This window comes from Saccopteryx leptura, chromosome 4 (genome assembly GCF_036850995.1).
Source record: "Saccopteryx leptura isolate mSacLep1 chromosome 4, mSacLep1_pri_phased_curated, whole genome shotgun sequence".
In the NCBI taxonomy this organism is placed as follows: Eukaryota; Metazoa; Chordata; class Mammalia; order Chiroptera; family Emballonuridae; genus Saccopteryx; species Saccopteryx leptura.
The window spans coordinates 137,926,810-137,952,212 of record NC_089506.1 but is presented as its reverse complement, the minus strand read 5'-3'; the positions used below and the strand labels follow the sequence as shown (position 1 = coordinate 137,952,212).

The following is a 25,403-nucleotide window of genomic DNA, read 5'->3' as shown; positions in this document are numbered from 1 at the left end:
CATAGATGATGAAGGAAGGAAGTTGGACCCAGGAAAGCTAGGCAGTTGGTGAGCATGGATATTTTTCTCTTGCAGTCACTCTGAAATGCTTTGATATGGTTATGTGTGTGTTAGAAGGTTGGGGTGAGGAAACACAGGATTTTGAAAGGGGCACAATGTAGTTGGCATGAAGAAGTCTACACCTTCCTCACAGGGACTTTCTGAGTTGCTCTCCCTCACAGAAATTTGCCTGTGCATGTCTACGTGCATAAAGCAGATCTCAATTTGAGACTTAAAACACTTGTCCTCATCTGAGAAAACAATTCCCCCTTCTACCCAACCTAACGGGGTGAGCTGGTGTTGTGTAGAAAAGAGTGTAGTTTGCAGAGGTGAGGAGGAGGCATTCTCTGCTCAGTGCTCCTGAGGGATCATTGTTAACTTTAAGAAAGAAAGCTGATGCTCACCTATTCCATCTGGCTACTGCAGAGCAGGCTGCCAAGCCATTGTGGGCTCCCTCCCAGAAGCAGTTTGCTCATCTCCTCCATGATTGTCTGCAGCTCCCTCAAGGGCCAGGTCCTGCACTTAATTGTAGTCTTCCCTCTCCCAGCATGGAAAGGTGCTTAATAACTGTTCAGTTCCTGGCTAACCTATGTAAACATGAGCTTGTATGTGCATCTGGTTACAGTCTTTTCTAAATTTCAGCAATATACTATGTATTTATTCTATTTTAGCTGTTATGTTTTTAATCTCTAAAATCTCTTCCTTGCAGCTGCATTTTTTTTTCACATTCTATTCTTATTATGAATGTAGTATCTTCCCACATCATGGTCAGGATACCAATTAGAAATGGAGACTGATTAAGAAAGCAAACTCTGGGGCCAGGCTTCCCCTGTTAGAATCACTTAACAGCTCTATGCCCTTGGTTAACTCACTATACTTCTATGTGCCTCAGTTTCCTTATCTGCAAAATGAAGATAGTGATGGCATATACTGAGTAAGGAGATTTGAGAAATATGTTTATTTAAATAATAACCTATATATTCCTTAAAGCAATGCCTGAAACCAAGTAAGTGTTATATAAATCCTATTATTAAGGTCTGTTCAGTTTTTTTCCTTTCAGAATTGGTTTTTCCATTTTATTATTTTGATATTTTCTTTTGTACTTCTATTTTTCCTTTTTTTTTTTTTTTTTTTTTGTTTTTGTTTTTGTTTTTGTTGCCCAACCACTTTTAAGAATAAAGAATGAGGATCTTTATTCTAAGTGATTGGTGTAAGTTTCCTCTGCTGTGGTGTGAATATATCTTTTCCAAAAAAAAGTACCCTCAACTACATTGAAATGGAAATGGGGAGTTCTGTGTATGTGGGCCAGAACACGCCAGCTCACCTGACTGGTTTCACACTGAGTGACACAGACATTGGCTGACAGTGTGCAGTTTCTCTAAATGCTAGAACAGAGAGGTTTTTAGACTTCTAACCCCCAATAGAAACCTTAGCAGTTCAACTAATTGTTAATCAAAGAGACCTCAAGCTGCTTGTCTCTGTGCTTCCTGGTGTGAGGAAGGAGAGATGAGAGGTGTATTGGGGGGCTATTTGGTTCAAGTACCTCCAGATAACCTTCTGCTTTATTCTATTTCTTATTTCCACATTCTGCCTTATTTATCAACTTCAACCTGGTGCCTCCATTGGGAAGATTGGCTCCCACCTGCATCTCCACCACAGTCTGCAGGGAGTGGATTTGGACCTACATTGCTCTCTGTGCTAGTTCATATGTCCATAGCCTTTTATCCCCTGTCTTTCAAAATTTGTTGGAATCTCCTTTCTGATGTTAACTCCTCCATCTCCCATTATTATATTTGATAATGAAATAAAATTTTCTGTACTGCTACATGATACCTTAAAATCACTGGGTATTTTCACGGTTTCCCGAGATTGATAGGAGTTTGTTGCTCAGTCTTCTATCTTGATCTGGAATTAACATTGTAAGTATTATTGTTGGGTGTTGGGATACCTGGAGATTGCCAGTTAACCATCTATTCTCCCCTCTTGATTTCAAAACAATTAAAAACAAAGAGGATAGTCTCCTACCAAAAAAAAAGGTCTACACAAATTTAGAGATTATTAATGTTTAATTTTTCCTCTAAAAAAAGAAAACAAAATTAATAGATGTTAGAGTCTTATGTTCATCAATCAATTAAGAAGTAAAACGCAGAAAAAATAGTTGTGTTTGGCCCCACAGAGTCACCTGTGAGGTGCAAAGTATCAGTGGTTCCCATTTTATGAGCTGAGGTAGAAACATAGTGGGTGGACAGTAGGGATGTTCTCTTCTAATTATTGTATAGATAAAGTACCTGAAATCTGGAGAGCCTACAATATTATAAATTTGTAAATGATAAAGCTAGATTCTACTATTTCAAACTTGGAATCCTTTAACCCATCTATGCTACATCCTTTCTCCATGTTACTATGACCTCAAACACCAAAACACTAAATCTTCAAAGATCTAGTCAATTAAATCATTAATATTTATTTAGAATTATACCTCTCACACAATCACCACATTTTAGTTCCTAAGGTAAAAAAGAGAACTAATACAAATTAGAAATTTCTATTTCAAATTTCAAAAATGATATTGGAAATCAAAGGATATCCAAGTTCTTGTTGATCTAGAGCATTTTACTAACCAGTTAGTAGTTTTTTTTTTAACTTCTCAAAATTTTTGATATTTATTTTTCTACCAGAGAACATATTTTTATTTTCTGAATTTCTCATTTTGGTCTTTGGGTTTGTTAGGAAATAGTTGACTACATTCCTGTAAGTGCCCAGTCATAAATGTCAAGTGTCTGTCTTCTTAGCATCACAGAAAGCACAAAACTGAAGGGGCTCCTTCCAGAGACATAAGTGTTATGGGTCTTCCTGATTCTGCAGACGGCTGAAATCTGGCAGAGGTCCATTCCACATGCAGACAGCTCCTGACCCAGCTCCTCACAAAACAGCTGCTGATCATATTTAGCAATTTTCATTAAGCATCTAATTATTTCCTCTGCTCAGCTTGACATGGGTTTCTGAATTATACTTCCTGGCAGGACAGTTAAGGTGCTGGCACACGGAGACTCCTTTCCTTCACCCTGAGATTTCATTAAAGTAACTCTGGCAGTTTTGTATTGACAAAACTCTGGCCCTTTATTGACAGTTTTATAATAGGAATTTTTGTGTAATTTGAAAAAAAGGGACAACTAACTAAAACAAAGCTTTCTGTTGTCTTCTTTGTAGCATAAAAATGATAAAGTCAAAGAGACTGTATTATTTCATTCACCTCAAACAACATCTCATCTGTGACCTGATCAACTGAATAGTTTGGAAACAGTATTTCTTCCTTCATTTTAGTACTTCTAGGGCACCTATGATGTGTTATTCAATATGCTCAGAAGTGGTGTGTAAAGATGACCAGAGCAAGGATCCTGCTACACTGAAGCTCATGGTCTACAGAGGGAGACAGAGGAATGAACAGTTACAATGTTATGTGGCCCTCACTATGATAGGATGTGCCTTAGGTGCGTCTATGAATATAATACAGTGGAAACCAGCAGATTACTTACCTGGGCAAAGTGGAGGAGAGGGTTAGGGGATAATCTTTGAGCTGAATCTTAAAAAGCAAAGACAGACTTTCCAGAAAAACAAGATAAGAAAGTGCATCCTATGCAGAGGAAATAGAGTGTTTAGAAAGGGAGGAATGAACGAGGACAACATGCTCAGAACATGAAGTTGTTATAAGCGGAGCAGAGTGTGAAGTGAAGGGAGGGCAGGATGGCAGGTGTGACCAGACAATAGACAGTGACTGTGCCAATGTGAGGACTTGAAACTTCTTCCCCTAATTTGTCTTTCTAACATGTGTGACTTTCTTTTTTATTTTAATATATATATATATTTTTTAAGACTTCATTTATTTGAGAGAGGAGAGAGAGGGAGAGAGAAAGAGAGGCAGGAGGGGGGCAGGAAGCATCAACTCCCATATGTGCCTTGACCAGGCAAGTGCAGGGCTTCCAACTGCAGACCTCAGCGTTCCAGGTCAATGCTTTATCCACTGCGCCACTACAGGTCAGGTTCTATGTGACCTTATATACTTTTGCATATGGGGAATTTTTTAGGGGGAGGGGGACAAAAGGGGTGTAAATAAAGACATGGGGGTGGGGGCTGAAGGTGTTATATTGAGTGGGACACTTAAATCCATGTTAGCACAATAAATTAAAATTTATAAAAATTAAAAAAGATTAAGTGAGAATATCTAGGAATCCATTAAAATCAAGTAGGAGGGTGACAAGACACATTTATCTCTTAAGAGTTTAATTTAGGTGACAGAATCATCTAGGTACATTATGGTCAAAGCTTTAGAAGTAGTAAGAATGGCAGGCAATGTGTAATATAAATATATAAATATACATGTAGAAATAAATACTTAAATAATATAAATAAATATATAATATAATATATAATATATAATATAAATATAATATATAATAAAATATATAATATAAATATATATAATAAATATATAATATTAATATAAATAAATATATAAATATACATGTATAAATAAATGATTTTAGAAGATGGTATAGTATTGGGATTGAGAATTTAGGCTCTGGAGTTAATCAGCTCAGGTCTAAGTTCTTGCTCCTGCAATTAACTTTTGTATAATGTTATTTGACAAGATATAGAACATATTTGTTCCTCAGTTTCCTTATCTGTAAAATGGGGATTATAACAGTACTTGCTTCTTAGAGTTGTCATGAGGATTAACCCTTTGAGTAGTGAGTTTTTTTCATGCTTGCTGACCCCTGGAAATGAGTTTTTTTCAAAAAATGAAATTAGTTCCAGTTCCAGTTTTATTAATTTAAAATTATGTTTGTTTGATAACCAATTTATGGAAACAAGAACATACATTTTTTTTAATATCGCCTTACACATTTTGAAAATAAAAATTTTTGTTATTTCAGGCAATTCTTGCGTACCTCCCATCTGTAAATAAAGAAGTATTATTATTAGCAGAATCTCAAATATGTACTAACATATGATGATATTTTTAGGACAATTTATAGGCATTTTTATTTATTCCTTACATTTAAAAAGTTTTCAAGCTGTGTGTATTCCTCAAAACATGGATGCAGCAAAGTGGTTTGTTACATTCAATGCACATCATCAGCCTTATGTCCTTCTGTTTATGTCCCTTGTAGTGTGCTGATATATGAAGCATTTTCGTTGTGGCTTATCCTTTGAGGCTGTTGCAGGGACTGGCTTTGGGAAGTGATGCCCTGAAAGATGAAGGCTGTCTCCTACTGATGATGGTGAGCCTCTTCTGGGTGATTTCCTCTCTTTCACAAACTGCTCCAAAAGCTGGTCAATGAGCTTCAGTCTGAAGTCGTATAGCTGTGGTTTTCTTTCAGTCTTCATCTGATACACAATGTATGAGTTCAAAACAGCAATGTCAATTTCATGAAAAAAAGTTTTATGTATCATTTCATGGTTTTTCCTTACATTTCCTGTGAAACTTATTTGCATATCAGCCTTGTCAATCAAATCCATATTCTCATTTTACCTGACCACACTTAGTGGCTTGGTAATGCTTTGCCCAGTAGTGTAATCACTTTTGCAGTTGCAACCATCAAGTCCTCGTGAATTGTAGTTAGCATGTTGACCTCTCTTTTATCATGCCATCTTTGAGCTAACATGATTGTAATATGTCTTGAGACGCATTCACCCTTTTTTATATTCTTAGGAAACTCGGGCATTCCCTTTTGGTGTTTTCTAACTGTACCACAAGCACCAGTTCCATTTTCATGTAAATATTCAAACAAATTAGGACTTGTATACCAATTGTCAAGGTAGATGTTATGGTTTTTCCTGTGTAAGGAGTAAGTAATGTCTTCACCACAGAACATGAGATTGCAACTTTTTCATCATACTCAATCTCAGTTTCCTTCCTTGTATAATCTATGTGGTCAAGGACAAATCCTGTTTCACAGTCACAAAGAAGGAACATCTTTATCCCAAATCTATGCCCTTTTCAGGCCACTATGCTTTCATCGATGCACAAATTTCTAACTGGATAAAGAATGGACTGATATTTTCTTCTGAAATGGTCTACAACAGCCCTAGTTGTATACAGTTGATCACCTTGGGGTTGGAAATTGTTATCACAAAGTGCAACAGTTGTAGCATCAGCTGAAAACTATCTAAAGACAAAATTTTTCCAAAGATTGGCATTTCAATCAAAGAATCTTTTGACCAATAGTCCTTTAGTTTGTTATTTTTTATATGTCCCATCAATATAACAAGAGCTAGAAAAAACATACAAGTCTTCTACAGTAATGCCTTTCCACTTGTGTAACTTTGATTTTTCTTTTATGTCTGTATTTTCAAGAATAAATTCATGATAATTATTCATTTCAATCACAATTTTGCTCAGGAAACCTTTGTCAACAATCTCTTTGAAAATTAAAATTTTCAGTCTATTGTTGTCATCAGTGTTATTCAGTTTCTGAGAAAAACTATTGAAAATACCTGAATTTAAATAATCAGAGACAGGGGAAATTGTTGGAAGAAACTTTCCTGCAGACATCCACTTCCTCAACACAGGTGGTTTATCTGGTGTCAAATGAGGCCTTTTTGCTTGTGTTGCTGGCCCAGGATCAGAAGAACTTTCATCAGATGAAGAATTGATTATTTCATCATTGAAATCACTATCACTGCAAGATATTCATCATCAGACTCTGCATTTGTCAGATATTATGAATATCTTCTGGAGCTAGCCTTCCTGCCTGATGATGTCTCGATATCTTTCCTGGGGAAGAGCTGAAAATTTTAGCCAAATGAATGATGTATATGTTGAGGAAAAAGCAAAAAATTATAAAAACAACAGTTGTACCATGTAAGATCCTGAATATTGTGGTATTAGAACAACAGTAATAACTTATAAAGTGACAAAAACCAACTGTGAATGCTATAAGTTCTGTCAGCAGAACTACGGCAGCTAGATGTGGTATGCACGTACTCAAGGCTGAGCGTAGTTACTAGCATTATGGAACAGGTGGTAGCGCTCTTCAGAAATGCTTTATAGTGATAACTGGGCCCACCAGCCTCCAGGATAGACGGCAACACGTGCTGCAATGCTTCTGAAAGGGAGGCGTGCATGCACACCTTTACTGCTCCAGCTCAAAGATGTACATGTACGATTGTACTCTGGATGGTCAGGAGGCATGAGGATGTACATGAACATTCATACTACTCAAAGGATTAAAATAAATTATACATATAAAGCAATTAGAATAGTATCTGGCACACTATAAGTACTCAGTAAACATTAGTATTATTATACTGGATAGAAACAATTGATAATATATGGGAAATGATAGGATAAAGGAAAATGAATAAAAAGGGAGACATAAGAATAACTTGAACAACTGAAATAACGATTGACTGCATGGTAAAGGAAGAAAGAATCTAAAAGGGGTAAAAGATTTGAAGAAGTTTATGAAAGAAGAAAAGTTTTGGTGTCTCAGGTATTAAGTTTGAGGAAGCTGTATTTTATATATATGTAAAGTGAGATGAAAAATAGTTGGATGTGTATGAGTTTGGGGTTCATATGCAAGACTGGGATAAAGATATCAATTTGGGAAACCATCAGTGTACAGGGGAAAGTAGCCATAGAGATAGAGGAGGTTGCCAAAGGGCAGAGTAAGGAAAAGAAAGCAATTTATTCTTAAGACAATTACTTAAAATATTCAGATAATGTTCTCTTTCAAATTAATCTTGTTTTATTTTTCTGATAACACAAGTAATAAATAGGTGTTTTCATAAAATTCTGAGTATATTCTTAATGCTCATTTAAAGAAATATTTTTGTGATTTTTTAATTAACAGTCTTTGCTCTAAGAAGAAAATATTCTTGAGTCATCTCACGTTGGGGCTTGAACTCAAGATGAATGAAAAATACTTCCTGTTCTGTTGTCTTCAGTGAAGGCCAAATAAAGGTAATCAGCTTGAATCCACCTTCATTAGATGAAAGCCCAGCTGTGTTCTTGTCAAGACAGGAGAGCTGGAGCTAGTGGCAGGTAGATGCTCTGCTTCCACTCTGATGGAGGAAGATTACTGGGGCCCTTTGTGCTGCGGACACTTTGGCAGGGCAGACTGTGTTAGGGGAGAAAGCCTGTGATTACTTCTAGTATGGATATTTTCCCTTCAGTGGCACTACTGTGTAGCCTGGAAGATGAACAGCAAAGTGACCACCATGGAACCGTCAGGGCTGTACGTTGCCCACCCCACATGAGGGGCAGTGTCTGTGGCAAGGAAGAGGGCTGCTCCAAGGAGTGGGGAAATCTGTCGCAGGTGGTCACTTCAGAGGGGAGCCGATTCTGAAATGTTTCCTGCAGCAATCCAGTGTAAGCTCTGAAACTCTACCCTGTCCCTCTCCCACTGCATCCCCCAGTCCTGTTCGGTTCCAGGAGTTCCGCTGTGGGTAAAGGCACAGGCAGATTCAGTCTGGGGGACAAAGCACCAGCAAAGCTGAACCACCAACCCTAAGCCAGTAAGAGAAATCAAGCTACAATGAACTCAGCCAGAATCCCACAGTCAAACATCTAGAAAGAAGCTATATTATTTCAGAATTCCTGATAGTTACATTTCACTCTTTAGGTATTCTGAATTACTGGTGGGGAGGAACAATATTTTCAAAGCTAAGAGCCTCTAAAGGTAAAAATCTGACTCTAAACAAATCATCAGTGTCAGTACTACAGGTGATATGTGGTCAGCTGGGAATATCTATTCTTCACTTATTTCTAAGACTATGTCCACTTTCCTTGCATGTGGGGATAAGGAAAGGACCCAGTATCCTCTTTCCAGATCCTTAGTTGGTAGTTTTTATATACCTTGTTGCTCCCTCAGCTGAGATAAGAATAGAGCCAAACGTCCCTTTTTTGACATTTTATCTCTTGTTGCCTATCTTACATACAGCTTTAGATTTAGCCATTTATCTTTAGTAAATGTGTTTTTCTACCATTCTACTCTGCTATTGTTCATAGGCCTAATGTTTATGGGCATTTATGTTGATGACTCCTTAATACTAAAAGAAGTCATCCTGTATTTTCCTTCATTTTTTTTTAATTAAGTGAGAGGCAGGGAGGCAGAGAGTCAGACTCTCGCATGCACCCTGACCAGGATCCACCCGGCTAGCCCCCTACTAGGATGCTCTCTCCATCTGGGGTCACTGCTTCATTACTCCTCAACTGAGCTATTTTAGTGCCTGAGGTGAGGCCATGGAGCATCCTTAGTGCCCAGGGCCAACTTGCTCAAACTATTTGAGCCATGGCTGCAGGAGAGGGAGAGAGAGAGAGAGAGAGAGAGAGAGAGAGAGAGAGAGAGAGAGAAAGAGAGAGAGAGAGAGAAGGGGAAGGGAAGGGGTAGAAAAGCGGATGGTCACTTCTTCTGCGTGCCCTGACCAGAATTGAACCCTAGACTTCCACACACCCAGGTGACACTCGATCGCTGAGCCAACCAGCCAGGGCCTTGTATTTTTATGAGTGTGTTTTGTCCAATTGTCATCAAACACTGCAGAACTGCTTTTCATAAATTATAGCAGGCAAGGCCAACACATTGTGAACTCTTTTCTTGAACTTCCAGAACATCTGCATGAGTATATAAAGTTAAAACAAAACAACAAAGAAGAAACATGGCCAATCTGAAAATGACTGCAGAACCCTGAAGTATTCTGGCTCTGAGTCAGAATTTGCTGCTTGGAAAACCTTGATTATCTGCTGTTTTTCCTCGCCTTTACTTGGGTTTCAGATTGCAGGAACATTACAATGTCACCACACACAGCTCATGGCAGGTTAGTTGGAGGAAGCTGCTTAAATCCTGACAATTTCACCCTGCATTTATCACTCTCAATCTTAGACCCAAGCCTTCACTTCCCAAACTTCCCTTTCTCCTTCCTATTTGTCTATACTACCCTCCAACACATTCCTCACAGAGAGACCAAAGGAAAAATCTCCAAACACTGAGCTCTAAAAAAGGCTCTTAGAATTTTCTACTTTTAAATTCCACCCTACTACTGGGATTTTACTGATTTCCAACACTGAAAAACCTTCAGAGACTACTCAAAAACGCTGTGAACATGAGTGGGAGACTTTTGATAGATTAAGAACAAATGTTAACAGTCAAGCCATTCCAAGAATGTTCTGCTTTCTTTCTCTAAAAATATTTCAGTTGAGTTTGCCTTTTAACAGACACAATTAGAAACGACACATCTGACCCTTGACCTCTGGGATTTGGAACATTTTTGGACTCACTTTCCAGAATGAATCTCTTCTTTAACCAGGAAGTGGTACATCCCACAGTTAACATGGGAAAACTAACCTTTAGAAAGCAAACACCTTGGGAAGAAAAGCTCTAATGCCTATGATTAATTCATGTTGTTTATGGTAATCTAAGGGGGACCTGACTACATACTGTGCGTGTGTGTGTGTGTGTGTGTGTGTGTGTGTGTGTAGAAAGATTTGTTTCTCACCCAGAAAAGATTAATTTGGGAAACATTTCTATTGATACATTGCTCATAATTAAAGTAATTCTTCATGTTCTGTTTCTTTTAAATAAAAACTTGTGGCTTTACTTAACCTTCCATCAATTAACTCTCTCAAAGCAAAATAATCTTGAACTCCATAAACACACACACTTAATTCTCTCTCTCTCTCTCTCTCTCTCTCTCTCTCTCTCTTTGTGACAGAGACAGAGAGAGGGACAGATAAGGACAGACAGACCGGAAGAGAGAGAGAGTTGAGAAACATCAGTTCTTTGTAGCGGCACCTTAGTTGTTCATTGATTGCTTTCTCATATGTGCCTTGACCTGGGGGCTACAGCAGAGCTAGTGACCCCTAGCTCAAGCCAGTGACCTTGGGCTTTAGATGGTGAGTCTTGCTCAAACCAGATGAGCTCGTGCTCAAGCTGGTGACCCTAGGGTTTTGAACCTGGGTCCTTCGCGTCCCAGTTTGATGTGCTGTCCACTGTGCCACTGCCTGGTCAGGCTTAATTCTCTCTTGACAGAGAAAGAAGCAGTAATTGCCCCTCAACTGCAGGGACTCCAGCATTATTGCAGCTCCAAAGTCCAATGTCCTGTGCACCAACTCTCAGTGTCCTACTTTCCTTGACAGGGTTTTGACTTTTAAATTCCGCCTTCCACATTTCTCCTAGGCACAGTCACATGTAACTATAAAAATTATGCTGTTAGAAATGTTTGAAGAAGAGCATTCCTTATTCAACAAACACGTATTAATCTTCCTTATGCTAGGCACTGAGGACATGATAGTGAGCAAAAAAAGCATGCTTGCTTACTTCATGGGGCTTATAATCTAGTGGGGAGGAGAGAATTAACCAAATACTTAGAGGCATTAAAAATTGTAAAAAAGCATTATAAAGAAAAATACTGAGTGCCTGTACATATTAAGGAAACTGACTTACTCTGTCTGTCTGCCTGTCTGTCTACCTGCCTGCCTGCCTGCCTGCCTGTCTGTCTACCTGCCTGCCTCTCTGCCTGTCTGTCTACCTGCCTGCCTGCCTGCATGCCTGTCTGTCTGCCTACCTGCCTGCCTCTCTGCCTGTCTGTCTACCTGCCTGCCTGCCTTTCTGCCTGTCTGCCTGCCTGTCTCCAGTCTACCTGCCTGTCTCCTGTCTACCTGCCTGCCTGCCTGTCTGCCTACCTGCCTGCCTGCCTGCCTGCCTGATTGTCTGCCTGCCTGCCTGTCTGCCTGTCTACCTGCCTGCCTGTCTGCCTGTCTGCCTGTCTACCTGCCTGCCTGTCTGCCTGTCTGCCTGTCTCCTGTCTACCTGCCTGTCTACCTGCCTGTCTGCCTGTCTACCTGCCTGCCTGTCTGCCTGTCTACCTACCTCTCTGCCTACCTGTCTGTCTCCCTGTCTGCCTACCTGCCTGTCTGCCTGTCTACCTACCTCTCTGCCTACCTGTCTGTCTGCCTGTCTGCCTGCCTGTCTGCCTGCCTGTCTACCTGACTGCCTGCCTGTCTGCCTGCCTGCCTGCCTGCCTACCTGTCTATCTGCCTGCCTGCCTGCCTGTCTGCCTACCTGTCTGCCTGCCTGTCTGCCTGCCTGTCTGCCTGTCTACCTGTCTGCCTGCCTGCCTGTCTGCCTGCCTACCTGCCTGTCTGCCTGTCTGCCTGCCTGTCTGCCTCTCTGCCTGCCTGCCTGCCTATCTGCCTGTCTACCTGTCTGTCTACCTGCCTGTCTGCCTGTCTGCCTGCCTATCTACCTGCCTGCCTGCCTGCCTGTCTGCCTACCTGCCTGCCTGTCTGCCTACCTGCCTGCCTGTCTGCCTGTCTACCTGTCTGTCTACCTGCCTGTCTGCCTGTCTGCCTGCCTATCTACCTGCCTGCCTGCCTGCCTGCCTGTCTGCCTGCCTGCCTGCCTGCCTGCCTGTCTGCCTGTCTGCCTGCCTGTCTGCCTGCCTGCCTGTCTGCCTGTCTGCCTGCCTGCCTGCCTGTCTGCCTGTCTGCCTGTCTGCCTACCTGTCTGTCTCCCTGCCTGCCTGCCTGTCTGCCTACCTGTCTGCCTGCCTGTCTGCCTGCCTGTCTGCCTGTCTACCTGTCTGCCTGCCTGTCTGCCTGCCTACCTGTCTGCCTGCCTGCCTGCCTGCCTGCCTGTCTGCCTGCCTGCCTGCCTGCCTGCCTGTCTGCCTGCCTGCCTGCCTGTCTGCCTGCCTGCCTGTCTGCCTGTCTGCCTGCCTGCCTGCCTGCCTGTCTGCCTGTCTGCCTGTCTGCCTGCCTGCCTGTCTGCCTGTCTACCTGCCGGCCTGCCTGTCTGCCTGCCTGCCTGTCTGCCTACCTGTCTGCCTGCCTGTCTACCTGACTGCCTGCCTGTCTGCCTGCCTGCCTGCCTGCCTACCTGTCTGCCTGCCTGTCTGCCTGCCTGTCTGCCTGTCTACCTGTCTGCCTGCCTGTCTGCCTGCCTACCTGCCTGTCTGCCTGCCTCTCTGCCTGTCTGCCTGCCTGTCTACCTGCCGGCCTGCCTGTCTGCCTACCTGCCTGCCTGTCTGCCTGTCTGCCTGCCTGTCTACCTGCCTGTCTGCCTGCCTGTCTGCCTGCCTGTCTGCCTGCCTGCCTGCCTGTCTGCCTGTCTACCTGTCTGCCTGCCTACCTGCCTGTCTGCCTGCCTCTCTGCCTGTCTGCCTGCCTGTCTACCTGCCGGCCTGCCTGTCTGCCTACCTGCCTGCCTGTCTGCCTGTCTGCCTGCCTGTCTACCTGCCTGTCTGCCTGCCTCTCTGCCTGTCTGCCTGCCTGTCTACCTGCCGGCCTGCCTGTCTGCCTACCTGCCTGCCTGTCTGCCTGTCTGCCTGCCTGTCTACCTGCCTGTCTGCCTGTCTGCCTGTCTACCTGTCTGCCTGCCTGCCTGCCTGCCTGCCTGCCTGTCTGCCTGCCTGCCTGCCTGCCTGCCTGCCTGTCTGCCTGCCTGTCTGCCTGCCTGCCTGCCTGCCTGCCTGTCTGCCTACCTGTCTGTCTGCCTGTCTGCCTGTCTGCCTGCCTGCCTGCCTGTCTGCCTGCCTGCCTGCCTGTCTGTCTACCTGCCTGCCTGCCTGGCTACCTGCCTGTCTGCCTGCCTTCTGCCTGCCTGTCTGCCTGTCTTCCTGCCTGTCTGTCTGCCTGCCTACCTGGCTACCTGCCTGTCTGCCTGCCTTCTGCCTGCCTGTCTGCCTGTCTGCCTGCCTGTCTGTCTGCCTGCCTGCCTATCATCTTCCTATCTACATAGCAAAGAAGTGTTCGGAGGAGTTTATCAGATCAGAAAAGTCCTTCTTGAAGAAATATCTGAACCAATTTCAGAAGGATGACAGGAATGTTCATACAATGGGATTCAATACAGCAATTAAAAATGAATGAGCAAGACAGTATATTGATATATCATACCCAGAGGTCAAGGATTCCAGCCTCTCTGAACATCAGATCAGGTGGGTGTAAAAAGGCAGAGTAGTGTTTTGTTAGATTGTAGCCACTCTACAACTGCTGCCTTGCTTTCAAAACTGATTCTGAAGTGAGAGAATCATGGATACATTTTGGCCACAGGAAAGACAGGGGAGAAGGAGAGAGACATTCCAATCCCTGAACTACAATTTATTTATTTATCATTATTTTTAAAGAGGTTATTTACTGATTTTACAGAGAGTGGCGGTGGGGACTGAGAAGTATCAACTCATATTTGCTTCACTTTAACTTTCATTATGTGCTTGTCCTGTGTGCCTTGACCAGGCAAGCACAGGGTTTTGAACTGGTGACCTGAGCATTCTAGGTCAACACTCTATTCACTGCGCCACCACAGGTCAGGTCCTGAATTATTATTTAAATTTAGACTGACAGAATAAGTTCTGAATGCTACAAGTGTAATTAATGGATACTAGGAGGAGACAGCCAAACTCCCCCATCTTCTAGCTTTCTTTAACTTATTATTAATACTAAAGGCTGGAATTCGATTATTTAGTTGGCACAGTTTGGTCTGCTCTCATAGCGCTGATGACCTCATCGATCCCTTCCCTCCTCAGCTTTGCTTGCTGAGATCTTTTCCTCTGTGATTGGGCAGCTCATTTCTCTTCCTGCGCCCAAAACTCAATTATAGAGCCAAGGAGAACTACCTGTCTTACTCACTTGGTGTATTATAATTCAAAGTATTATTTAAAAAAGAAAGCTAAACTCATGTTCTATGTTAATTAAAGGAAAATAATTAAAACCAAATATAAATATTTTATTAATATTTTATCTTACCGTACTAACACTGCACTCTAATGGTAGCCATTAACATATCTGCCACATTAGGTAATAATTGTTGTTGTTTTTTATTAGGTAAAAACTCAACTTGAGACTGCAAACATGATTATAATGTTAGATCATCATATTTTGATTAATCTCTGTCTCCAATTAGACACTAACCCTTTACCTGGCAGTCCTAGCCCGCATGTACCAAGCACAGGTGACATAATAAACCAGCAAGAAGACTCTGAGAACGCAAACAGTATTCCTTCACAATAGTAAAGGGCAAAACATAAAAAAGCTGTTTTTGTAAAATAAAATAAACAGTGGCAAGTAGAAATTAAGACTACACTTTGTTTCTAAGTTTGGGAAATATGAATATAATAACCAGTGGGATGCTTATTTCTGTTTTCTTTTTTAAAATATAGACTGTTTAGTGAATTTGTATATCATCCTTACACAAGGACCATGTTAACCTTCCTTGTACCATTTGAATTTTAGTCTATGTACTGCCAAAGTGAGCACAGTATGACTTTTATTTCAACTCAGTGACTGACATAGAATAGGACATCAGTAAATACATTTTTAATGAGGAAAAATGGATACTGACACCCACTTCGCTTAAGGCTTTATACATTCTCGTCACCCTATAGTCTATAAGTGAATTAGCAAGCTTTTTTTTTTTAATTTTAGTTTTATTGTTGGTCACAATAAGTTATAGATACACTGATCCCACTTTTTATTTAAAGTCGGAATCATAGCATAATAATGGAAAGAGATGACAAAGCACTTTTCCAAGCTACGCGCAAAGGACAGTGAAGGGTTCAAAGGCAGACATCTTCCATCTCTTTTCCTTTACCTCTTCTCTCAATTTCTCTCCCCTGTGTGACTAATCTAAATATTGAAGAAATGTCCATATATAAAAAGAAGCTAATCATTTTTGGATCAAAATACCTTTAAAACTACAAGCTGAATGGATCTAAGCTTTGCTAAGTCAGTCCACATGTCAGCCATTAACTATCGGCCCCAAACTTATAGCTGGTAAGCAATGCAGACTAGAAAGGGAAGGAAATTGAAGGAATGGTAAGTCAGGGGCTTTTGCTCTCATAATAGACAGACGAAGTGGGTGGTGAATAGATTTGAAGCAGCCCTTGTCCGGGATTGTGAAAATGGATGAGACATTCATGTTTAGGGAAAAATTTCACTTGGCATTTAGCCATGGTAATTTTGGGCTCAATCATGCTAGACTTCAATCAGAGTGAGCAACTCCCCTGTAGAATTTAATATCAATAAAGCAATCATAACTACTTGTCTGGTGGATGTACACTAGAGGAAGGCAGGCCAATCTACCGCAACTATTTCACAAAGACTGTCACCTCGACTTCCCTCACAGTTTGAGTTTGCAGGTTTCTACCTGTCTATATTTATAATAACACAGTGAAAGAATAACTCAAGTCCTTTAAAAAAGGAATAAATTTGCTTGAATGTAATATTGACTCTATTTGAATATTTATTTTCAACCAAATAGCTTCCTTTGGTAATCTTTCCTCCAACTGACATGGTTGACAGCAAAGAACGTCTTCCAGTTTCAACACGTTTGCCTGTTCCGTTTCGTCTTTGAGCCTGAGGTTTGTCCTGACACAATGAACAAACATGAGGGGCTCAGAGAATTAGAGATATGGTTGGGAAAAGACAAGTATAAAAACTGCTATTTATTTTAAAGGGCAGGTTGGGGTTATGCATCTTTAGTATTTGAGAGAGAGACATCAATCCAGTGTGAAAAGACATTATTTGGTAAAGTTAGTATCCTTATTTCACAAAGCAAATAAAAATATCCTCCTTTTAAAATTTGGTATTTTGATAATTAAAAGTTCTTTACCTAAGCAAATAAGCTTTTCTTGAAAAAGAAAAGAAATTAACTTGATAATGACATCTATATTCTTTCAGTTCATTTACATGTATAATGTGAAGAATGATCAGCTCTTTAACTCTAGTGGACTCAGGTGCTTTAGAGATCTTTATGTACAGATTTTCTCTGTTCTATTTCTACAAAAAGCCAGAAGATACTGGCTTGTTAATTAATCTGCGTCTTTCTCCTCTATTCTCTAAGGTGGAATTCTCAAAGGAAGGCCTGGGTACCATCTGCATTTGAATAAACTGCACAATTTATTACAATGCTGATTCCTGGGTTAATTGATGATATCTTATAGTACAGTGAGACAGTAAACCAAGGAGGAAAATGTGAACTCTGACAAACAGCTGATCCAGTCCAGGAGAAGACTGTGCAGCAATCCAGACTTAGAGCAGGATAATGGAAGGCTTGGGAAAGATTTCAGAGAGAGAGAAAAAAGATTTAATACCATTGAGATTCTGAAAGAATTTAGGAGACAGATAGGGCAGGCAATGTAAGAAAAAAAGAAAACCAATTAGGAATTCTAAGAAAAATAAATAAACCAGATAAAAAACTAAGTGAATGATCAAGATATGCTACTTGGCATTGCAATGAGTACTGTTTATATATCATTAGAATGTAGATGGAAGCTAATGACTTTTAACTTTAATAGATAATCTAAAAAGAGTATTATACAATTGTTAGAAAGAACACAGGCCCTAAAATTCTTACTGGCTTTATGAATAAAGAAGTGTACTTAATTTCTATGTTACTCAATTTCCTTTCTGTAAAATAGAAATAATAATAGTTATTGGTTTTATAGTCTTGTTGTGGAGCTTAAATGTTACTTTACACAAAATACTTGTAACAGTGTTACACATAGAAAGTCTTCAATAGGTGTTAGCTAAAACAACAAACTACATATAAAGAGAAGAAATATTTATTGACACAGAACAAAAATGAAGTGTTATTAAATTTGACAATATAAATGTATAAAAGTCCAGATGGCTGAAAGTGGCAAAGAATAGTGATGTGCAGTCATGAGATAGCTGTTTATAGTGGATAGAAACAAAAATAAATAACAAAAATGGCAACTAAGAGAAAAACAAAATTTAGCAATATGATTGTATAAATGGGTTAAATCATGATCCATCACAGCAGGAAGCTAATAATAGATTATTACTTCAACTAATATATCAAAAGCTAGTAAGCTTATAAAATTAAGATATAAAAGGAAACAACAGAAGGACCAAAAAAAACAGAAAAAGTAAAAAATTTCTCTTTAAGGATCAAGGAAGGTAAATACATTTACCTTTAAATATTTTACAATTTTGTCAGTTATACCTCAAAAAAACTGAAAAAAAAAAGGAAGGTAAAAAGGATTCAGAGTGGCTGGTGGAAGCAGAAGATTGCAAAGTAGAATAAGATTAATGCCATGATATCTAGAATTCTTGCTAGGAACTTCAGGAGACTTGGAGAGCTTGGAAAATATAAAAGTCATAGGAAAAGAATGCTAATTAATTGACCATAAGAGACAAAAATAGTGTTACTTTTATTGATGAAGTCAAGCAAAAATCACAGTAAATCGGAAAAACAAGTGAGACTTAATGTCAATCACTTTTCTATTTCCCCTACTCCTTGAAATCATCAAGTATAGTTTGGGCAGTGTTGCACTACTGACTACAAGCTTTTTTGGGGTAGCTTTTGCTGTGTAGTCTACTCTTCTCCTTCTGGTCCTTTTATTTTCTGGCCGTTCTGTGAAGATTTCTGCATCATTAGATTTCCTTTCTTGTGTTTTCAAAGGATAAGCACATTTATAGTCAGTTCTGTAAACCTGATAGTCATTCTGAATTTCTTCTCAAAAGCTACTAAGATGGATGATGTGGACATTCTTTTTATTAAGAAAATGTATAATACATATTAAAATAGAAATGCTTGCTTTGGAGAATTTCATCAGTGCTTCTTAATCTAGACCTAACAGAACATGCAATTTTTAGCTGTTCGGTTTCTTTATTTGGTCAGCATCTAAGACTTTAAAATTCATAATCTTATTAAATTTTTGCATGGACTAGAGTCATCATTGATGAAAATGCTTTATTTGCAAAAGGTGACCAGAATTTCTCAGAAACTGGAAGAAAAGTTCATGCTGGAGAGAGTCCGGGAAGTGAGGTTGGAGAGTTATATGGAACTGGGAGCTGAGCGGGTAGATGTTGTAGGACCCAGGAGGCTTTGAAGGACCTTTCCCTTGGGAGGAAAAGGAGAATTTGGAAAATTTTAAGCAGAAGACTATGAGGATTTTAAAGGGTTACTCTGTATGCCCTTTTGAGAGTAGACCATATTCAGGAAGAGTGAAGTAGTGAGGCCAAAATAAGGCTACTTCAATAAACTAGGCCATAGATGATGGCTGCTTGAACCAGGGAGGAGGTGGTAAAGGAAACGAAAAGTGATTGGATTCTGGATCTATTTTGAAGATAGAAGCAATAGGATAACCTCATCATTTAAATATTAAGATATAAGAGAAAGAGGAGTCAAGGGTGACTCCAGGGTCATGGCCTCAGCAACCCAGAAGGATGGGATTGTCATTTACTGATGGACATATATCATCAGGTAGAGCTGGTTGGTGTAGGGAGATTAGGAGTTCAGGGTAAGAAATATAAAATTTGAGAGATCTATTACAAATACAAATAGAAAACTGATATATGTAATCAAGAAATAAATGTCAAACATTTTAATATTTATTACAAAATTTGAGCGCACACAGACAAATGTCACAGGTAAGTTGATAGCCTGATGATAATCTTGGATCTTTGATATAAAAATGCTAAGGCAAATGATCTGTTTTTGTTGAATAATGATTATGAACATTCTAAAAAAATTCTCCAAATAAAGCATAACATTGAAGCTTGAAGATAAAATGTTTTACCTTTGCTCTCAAAATTGACAACAATAAGCCCCGAAAGCCTGAGGGTCTTACTATCAGATCAGCCATTGTTATAATACAGCATGTCATGTCAAAATTCATCAGGCATTTTCACAAAGCATATTTTACACTTGACTTGCCCCTAAGCATTTAGACATTTTTTCCCCAAGCCACCTGTAAAGTTAGATTAGATAATTCTTAAGAGTTTAATTTTAATCAGGTGTGCTGACAAACACAAGCAATAAATCCTTGGGAAATTTCCAGATTTCAGTTGTTTTTTGCCTATGCAAGTAGAATGAACCAAAAAAATAAAAATAAAAAAGAGGCAGAATTTAACTTACTCGTTTTTATCTTTACTGAAAAATCTGTATGTAGCCAGTACCTGTGATTTGGAAGAGTCCTACTCTCTGCTCTAGGGCAAATCCACAGGGAGACAGGAGTCCGCTGTAAGCGACCCTGAGGACCTGAGGCTTCAGAATTTCCCACTGCGCCCTCACAAACCTTCAGTCCCTGCAGCTGTTCCTCGCCCTCCCCTCTTACAAATGACTTTATCTCCTAACTCATCCTCCATTCATGCTTGATAAACTCCAGACTGTCCAAACACCCAGACTGTAAGAACAGTCCCTTTAGTCTCAATTCTGAAACTAACATGTGCCTGTGGGCCTCCTACTGCTGGAGTCTCATGAAACCTTCTACCCTCCCTCCCCAAATTAGAGCACTCTTTTGTAGCCTTTTCATACCTAAATTTTTTTTCAGGAAAAATAATTAAAAAGAATTAAAAATTTTATTGAATTTATTGGGGTCACATTGGTTAATAAAATTATATAGGTTTCAGGTACACAATTCTGTGATACATCATCTGTATATTGTGTTGTGTTTTCACCTCCCAAGTCAAGTCTCCTTCCATCACCATCCATCTCCTCTTTACCCTCTTCTACATCCCCCCATCCCCTTTTCCTTTTATAATCACCATTCTGTTGTCTGTGTCTATGAGATTTTTTACCTTTCTCACTCAGCACCAAACCACCATTCCTTCTGACAACCTGTCCATCTGTTCTCCATATCTATGAGTCTGTTTTTATTTTGGTTATTTTGTCTACTTATAAGTGAAATCATATGGTATTTGTATCTTTCTGACTGGTTTATTTCACTTAGCATAATACCCTCTAAGTCCATCCATGCTATCATAAAAAGAAAGAATGTCTTCCTTTTTACAGCCAGGTGGTATTCCATTGTATAAATATACCACAGCTTTTTATCCACTCATCTACTGATAGAAACTTGGGCTGCTTCTAAATCTTGGTTATTGTAAATGATGCTGCAGTGAACATAGGGGTACATATATTCTTTTGAATTAATATTTTGGATTTCTTTGGATATATTCCCGAAAAAGAAATTGCTGGATTATAAGGCAGTTTCACTTTTAATTTTCTAAGGTAACTCCATACTGCTTTCTATAGTGGTTATACCAATCTTCATTCCCACACCCTCTCTAACACTTGTTGTGTGTTGATTTATTGATGCTAACCAGTCTGACAGGAGGGAGATGGTATCTCATTGTGGTTTAATTTGCATTTCTCTGATGATTAGTGACGTTGAACATCTGCCTGGCATTTTCAAACAAACGTTGATGCCAACTGGCCCAGGAAACCACAGTTACCCTGTGCCATGTAGAACTCCATCTGACTCCATGTAAGGGCCTCTCCTCTTCACATAGGTCCATTGTTGGTGCTAAGAGGAGAGACGAGAAAGAGCAGGTTAGAGATGTGTACTGCAGGACAATGGAAAAGCATGACCTGAGTGAAGAGGTTCTTTGATGTGGTTGTGAATCATGTCAGTTGTCTGATACATAGAAAGTCTGAGAGCAAGTAAATGTGAACATAGACAAGGACCAGATCCTATTGGGCCTCAAATATCTAGTCCAAGAGTTTAGGATTATTATTATTTTTTTATAAATAAATTTTTATTTTAATGGAGTGACATCAATAAATCAGGGTACATATATTCAAAGAAAACATTTCCAGGTTCTCTTGTCATTTAGTTCTGTTGCATACCCATCACCCAAAGAGAGATTGTCCTCCATCACCCTCTATCCAGTTTTCTTTGTACCCCTCCCCCTCCCCCTCCCCCTCTCCCTCCTCCCCTCCGCCCACCTCCCGTAACCACCCCACACCTGTCCATGTCTCTTAGTCTCGTTTTTATGTCCCACCAATGTATGGAATCCTGCAGTTCTTGTTTTTTTCTGATTCACTTATTTCACTCCGCATAATGTTATCAAGATTCCACCATTCTGCTGTAAGTGATCCAATGTCATCATTTCTTCTAGCTGAATAGTATACCATGGCGTATATATGCCTCATCTTCTTTATCCAGTCTTCTATTTTTTTTTTACAGTGATTAAAAGCCTTTAAGCAAACTTTTGGCCAATACAGCAAGAATCCATAAAAGAGTAGTGTCCTTAACATGTTCACCAAGTCCAAGTTGGCCCCATCACCATGCCAAATTCCTGAAAAATGCAACCCAACCACAGTTCAGTCTGTTAGGCGCTGTCACAGGGAGCAGGAGTCCAGGAAAAGTCCACATCTAGGAAAAGTCCTCATGGCACTGGAATTGTTGTCACCATTCTATACTTTGCAGCTTATGTCCAAGTCCCAATGACCGCTGCTTCTAGCTGGTAATGATTCAGGTAGATTGGAAAAGCCATTTGCAGCATACGTGGATATGGAGCTTCTGTTCTCCTCTGCCTGGAGAGATGAGAGCAGGTTGCTTTTCCCTGGAGCTCTGCAACTGTGGTATGGTAAAGAGAACCTTGGGATACACTAAGCTGGGTGGCAAAGGTAGATTCATAATAGAAGTTGGCAAAAGGAGGAGAGCTCTAAATTAGGAGTAGGTCCCAGCCTGAAATATGAGTGGGGCATTGAGGTAGGAGGGATAAAGGAAACACTATATATTAAACAAAGCAGCAGAAAATAGGACTATCAACACCCACAACAGAGATCTTTGAGGGAAGAATAAAAAACCTGACTATTCAGGCAAAACATAGTTAAGTGGCCCTTGTGCAAATGAGATCAGTTTACCTGCTTCTTGGAAGAAATACCCTAGGCTCATCCACAGTGTCGTAGATGGGGCCGATGGCCCTGGGCACCTTCAGCCTTTAGTGGCAAACCCCAGCTTTCTGGGCAAGGTTCGGTCATAGGTGGCTGGAGCAGGGCTGGAAGAGACTGAACCCTCCCTTAGAGGAGTGAGGGGGCAGCCTACCTTCCAGTGTTTCCTCACAGCAGAGGCATGTAAGCCTGGCAGGCTTTAGCTCAATGACCTTCCTTTCCACTATTGAAGCAGGACCCAGATGGCATCCTATGAGACCCCTTTGGGGCGTTGGAGCCTTTAAGAGTGTATCCTAAAAGCTGGTAGTTCCCCTGATCTCTATTGGGCTTTTTCTGCCTCCAGGTATCTTAAAAGCCATGCTCAGAAGATCTCGCTGAGGGATTTGAGGATCCCCATTCACCTATATAAATCTTTTCCATATATCTGGAGCTATTTGGAAAAAGACAAAACAGTGTTATTAGCTGGAGCTAATAAAGAAGGTAGTAGTTTGCAGGCGAAAAAGATTTGGTGTCTCCTGTTCATCAGCATTCAAAAGAAATGTAAATTTTTTTTTTTTTAAGTAAGAAGCATGATATGGTAGACCCATAGGAGTTCCAGGATATGACTACTCCCTTTAAAATTTTTTTTAATTGACCTTAAAATGTTTGCTGAGTACATTTTAATAATACCTTAACTTTAAAGATTGTAAGCATGACAAAATACAGTAAATGCTTTTGCTCCATATGCAGGAGCATTTTCAGTTTAGCCAGTTTAGGAAATCCAATAATAGAACAATGCATACAGACGATGAGCTATAACAGGCTTAGCAGCCTCTCCTGTTCTGACAGAAGTTACTATAGATCCGGAATATGTATCCACTGTAATGTCGACATACGACTGTTTGCCAAATGAAGGTATATGAGTAACATCCATCTGCCAAAGTTGTCCTGGTAGGGGTCCTTGAGGGTTAACTCCAAATGAAGGGGCAGTATAGGACCCCTTGGACAGGATTTCCCAATCTGCCGTGCTGCTTCCCGAGAAAGTTGAAACTGTTTACACCAGGCTGCAGCATTCTGGTGAGGAATAGTATGAGACTGACTTGCTCGGTCTGTCATGGTTGCTCCATATAATTTTCTTTTGGGTAGCTTGATCAACAAGGGCATTCCTAGGCCCTGGCCGGTTGGCTCAGTGGTAGAGCACTGGCCTAGTGTGCAGGATTCCCGGGTTCGATTCGCAGTCAGAGCACACAGAAGAAGCGCCCATCTACTTCTCCACCCCTCCCCCTCTCCTTCCTCTCTGTCTCTCTCTTCCCTCCCGCAGCCAAGGCTCCACCAGAGCATAGCCACCCCGGGCACTAAGGATGGCCCTATGGCCTCTGCCTCAGGCGCTAGAATGGCTCTGGTTGCAACAGAGCAACAACCCAGATGGGCAGAGCATTCCCCCCCCCCTCCCCCCCCCCCCCCGGTTGGCATGCCAGGCGGATCCCGGTCAGGCGCATGCGGGAGTCTGTCTGACTGCCTCCCCATTTCCATCTTCAGAAAAATACAAAAAATAAATAAATAAAAGAAAAAAAAAAAAAAAAAAAAGGGGACATTCCCTTGTGCTAAAGCTCCAGGGAGCATGGAGTGAGCTTGAGTATGTCCTATGAAACATGGAGCTCTATGTTGACATATAAGTCTTTGAAGAAGGAGGAACTGCTGAAATGGTTCATCAGCATTTGTCCCTAAGACAGCAGTTTTTATAGTGGAAACACCATAAGTAAATATTTGCTGTCTGTCTATAGATTAAGGGGGGAATATGGCAAATGCTGAAAAGCCATGATTTGTTCCCCTCCCCTCCCCTAACCCCCTCCCTCTCCTCCCCCCACCCTGTAACCCCAACACTGTTGTTCATGTCTCTGAGTCTCATCTTTATGTCCCACCTATGTATGGAATCATATAGTTCTTAGTTTTTTCTGATTTACTTCTTTCGCTCAGTATAATGTTATCAAGACCCATCCATGTTGTTGTAAAAGATCCTATGTCATCATTTCTTATGGCTGAGTAGTATTCCATAGTATATATATACCAAAACTTTTTAATCCACTCGTCCTCTGATGGACACTTGGGCTGTTTCCACATCTTTGCTATTGTGAACAATGCTGCCATAAACATGGGGGTGCATTTCTTCTTTTCAAACAGTGCTATGGTGTTCTTGGGGTATATTCCTAACAGTGATATAGCTGGGTCAAAAGGCAGTTTGATTTTTAATTTCTTGAGGAATCTCCATACTGTTTTCCACAGTGGCTGCACCAGTCTGCAGTCCCACCAGCAGTGCAGGAGGGTTCCCTTTTCTCCACATCCTCGCCAGCACTTATTCTGTGTTGTTTTATTGATGAGCGCCATTCTGACTGGTGTGAGGTGATATCTCATTGTGGTTTTAATTTGCATTTCTCTAATGATTAGTAATGTTGAGCATTTTTTCATATGCCTATTGGCCATCTGTGTGTCCTCTTTGGAGAAGTGTCTATTCATTTCTTTTGCCCATTTTTGGATTGGATTGTTTGTCACCTGGTATTATGTTTTACAAGTTCTTTATAAATTTTAGTTATTAACCCCTTATCAGACGCAATGTCAAATATATTCTCTCATTGTGTAGTTTGTCTTTTTATTCTGTTCTTATTGTCTTTAGCTGTGCAGAAGCTTTTTAGTTTGATATAGTCCCATTTGTTTATCCTGTCTTTTATTTCACTTGCCTGTGGA

The 25,403-nt window shown here is 40.5% G+C and overlaps 1 non-coding gene across 1 annotated transcript; it reads right to left on the bottom strand.

Annotated features, from left to right (window-relative positions):
- Positions 1–15,185: 15,185 nt before the first annotated feature.
- On the bottom strand, positions 15,186–15,292 carry LOC136404655 (U6 spliceosomal RNA). The gene has a single exon (XR_010751373.1). It is a non-coding gene; the product is annotated as a U6 spliceosomal RNA (small nuclear RNA).
- Positions 15,293–25,403: the final 10,111 nt, after the last annotated feature.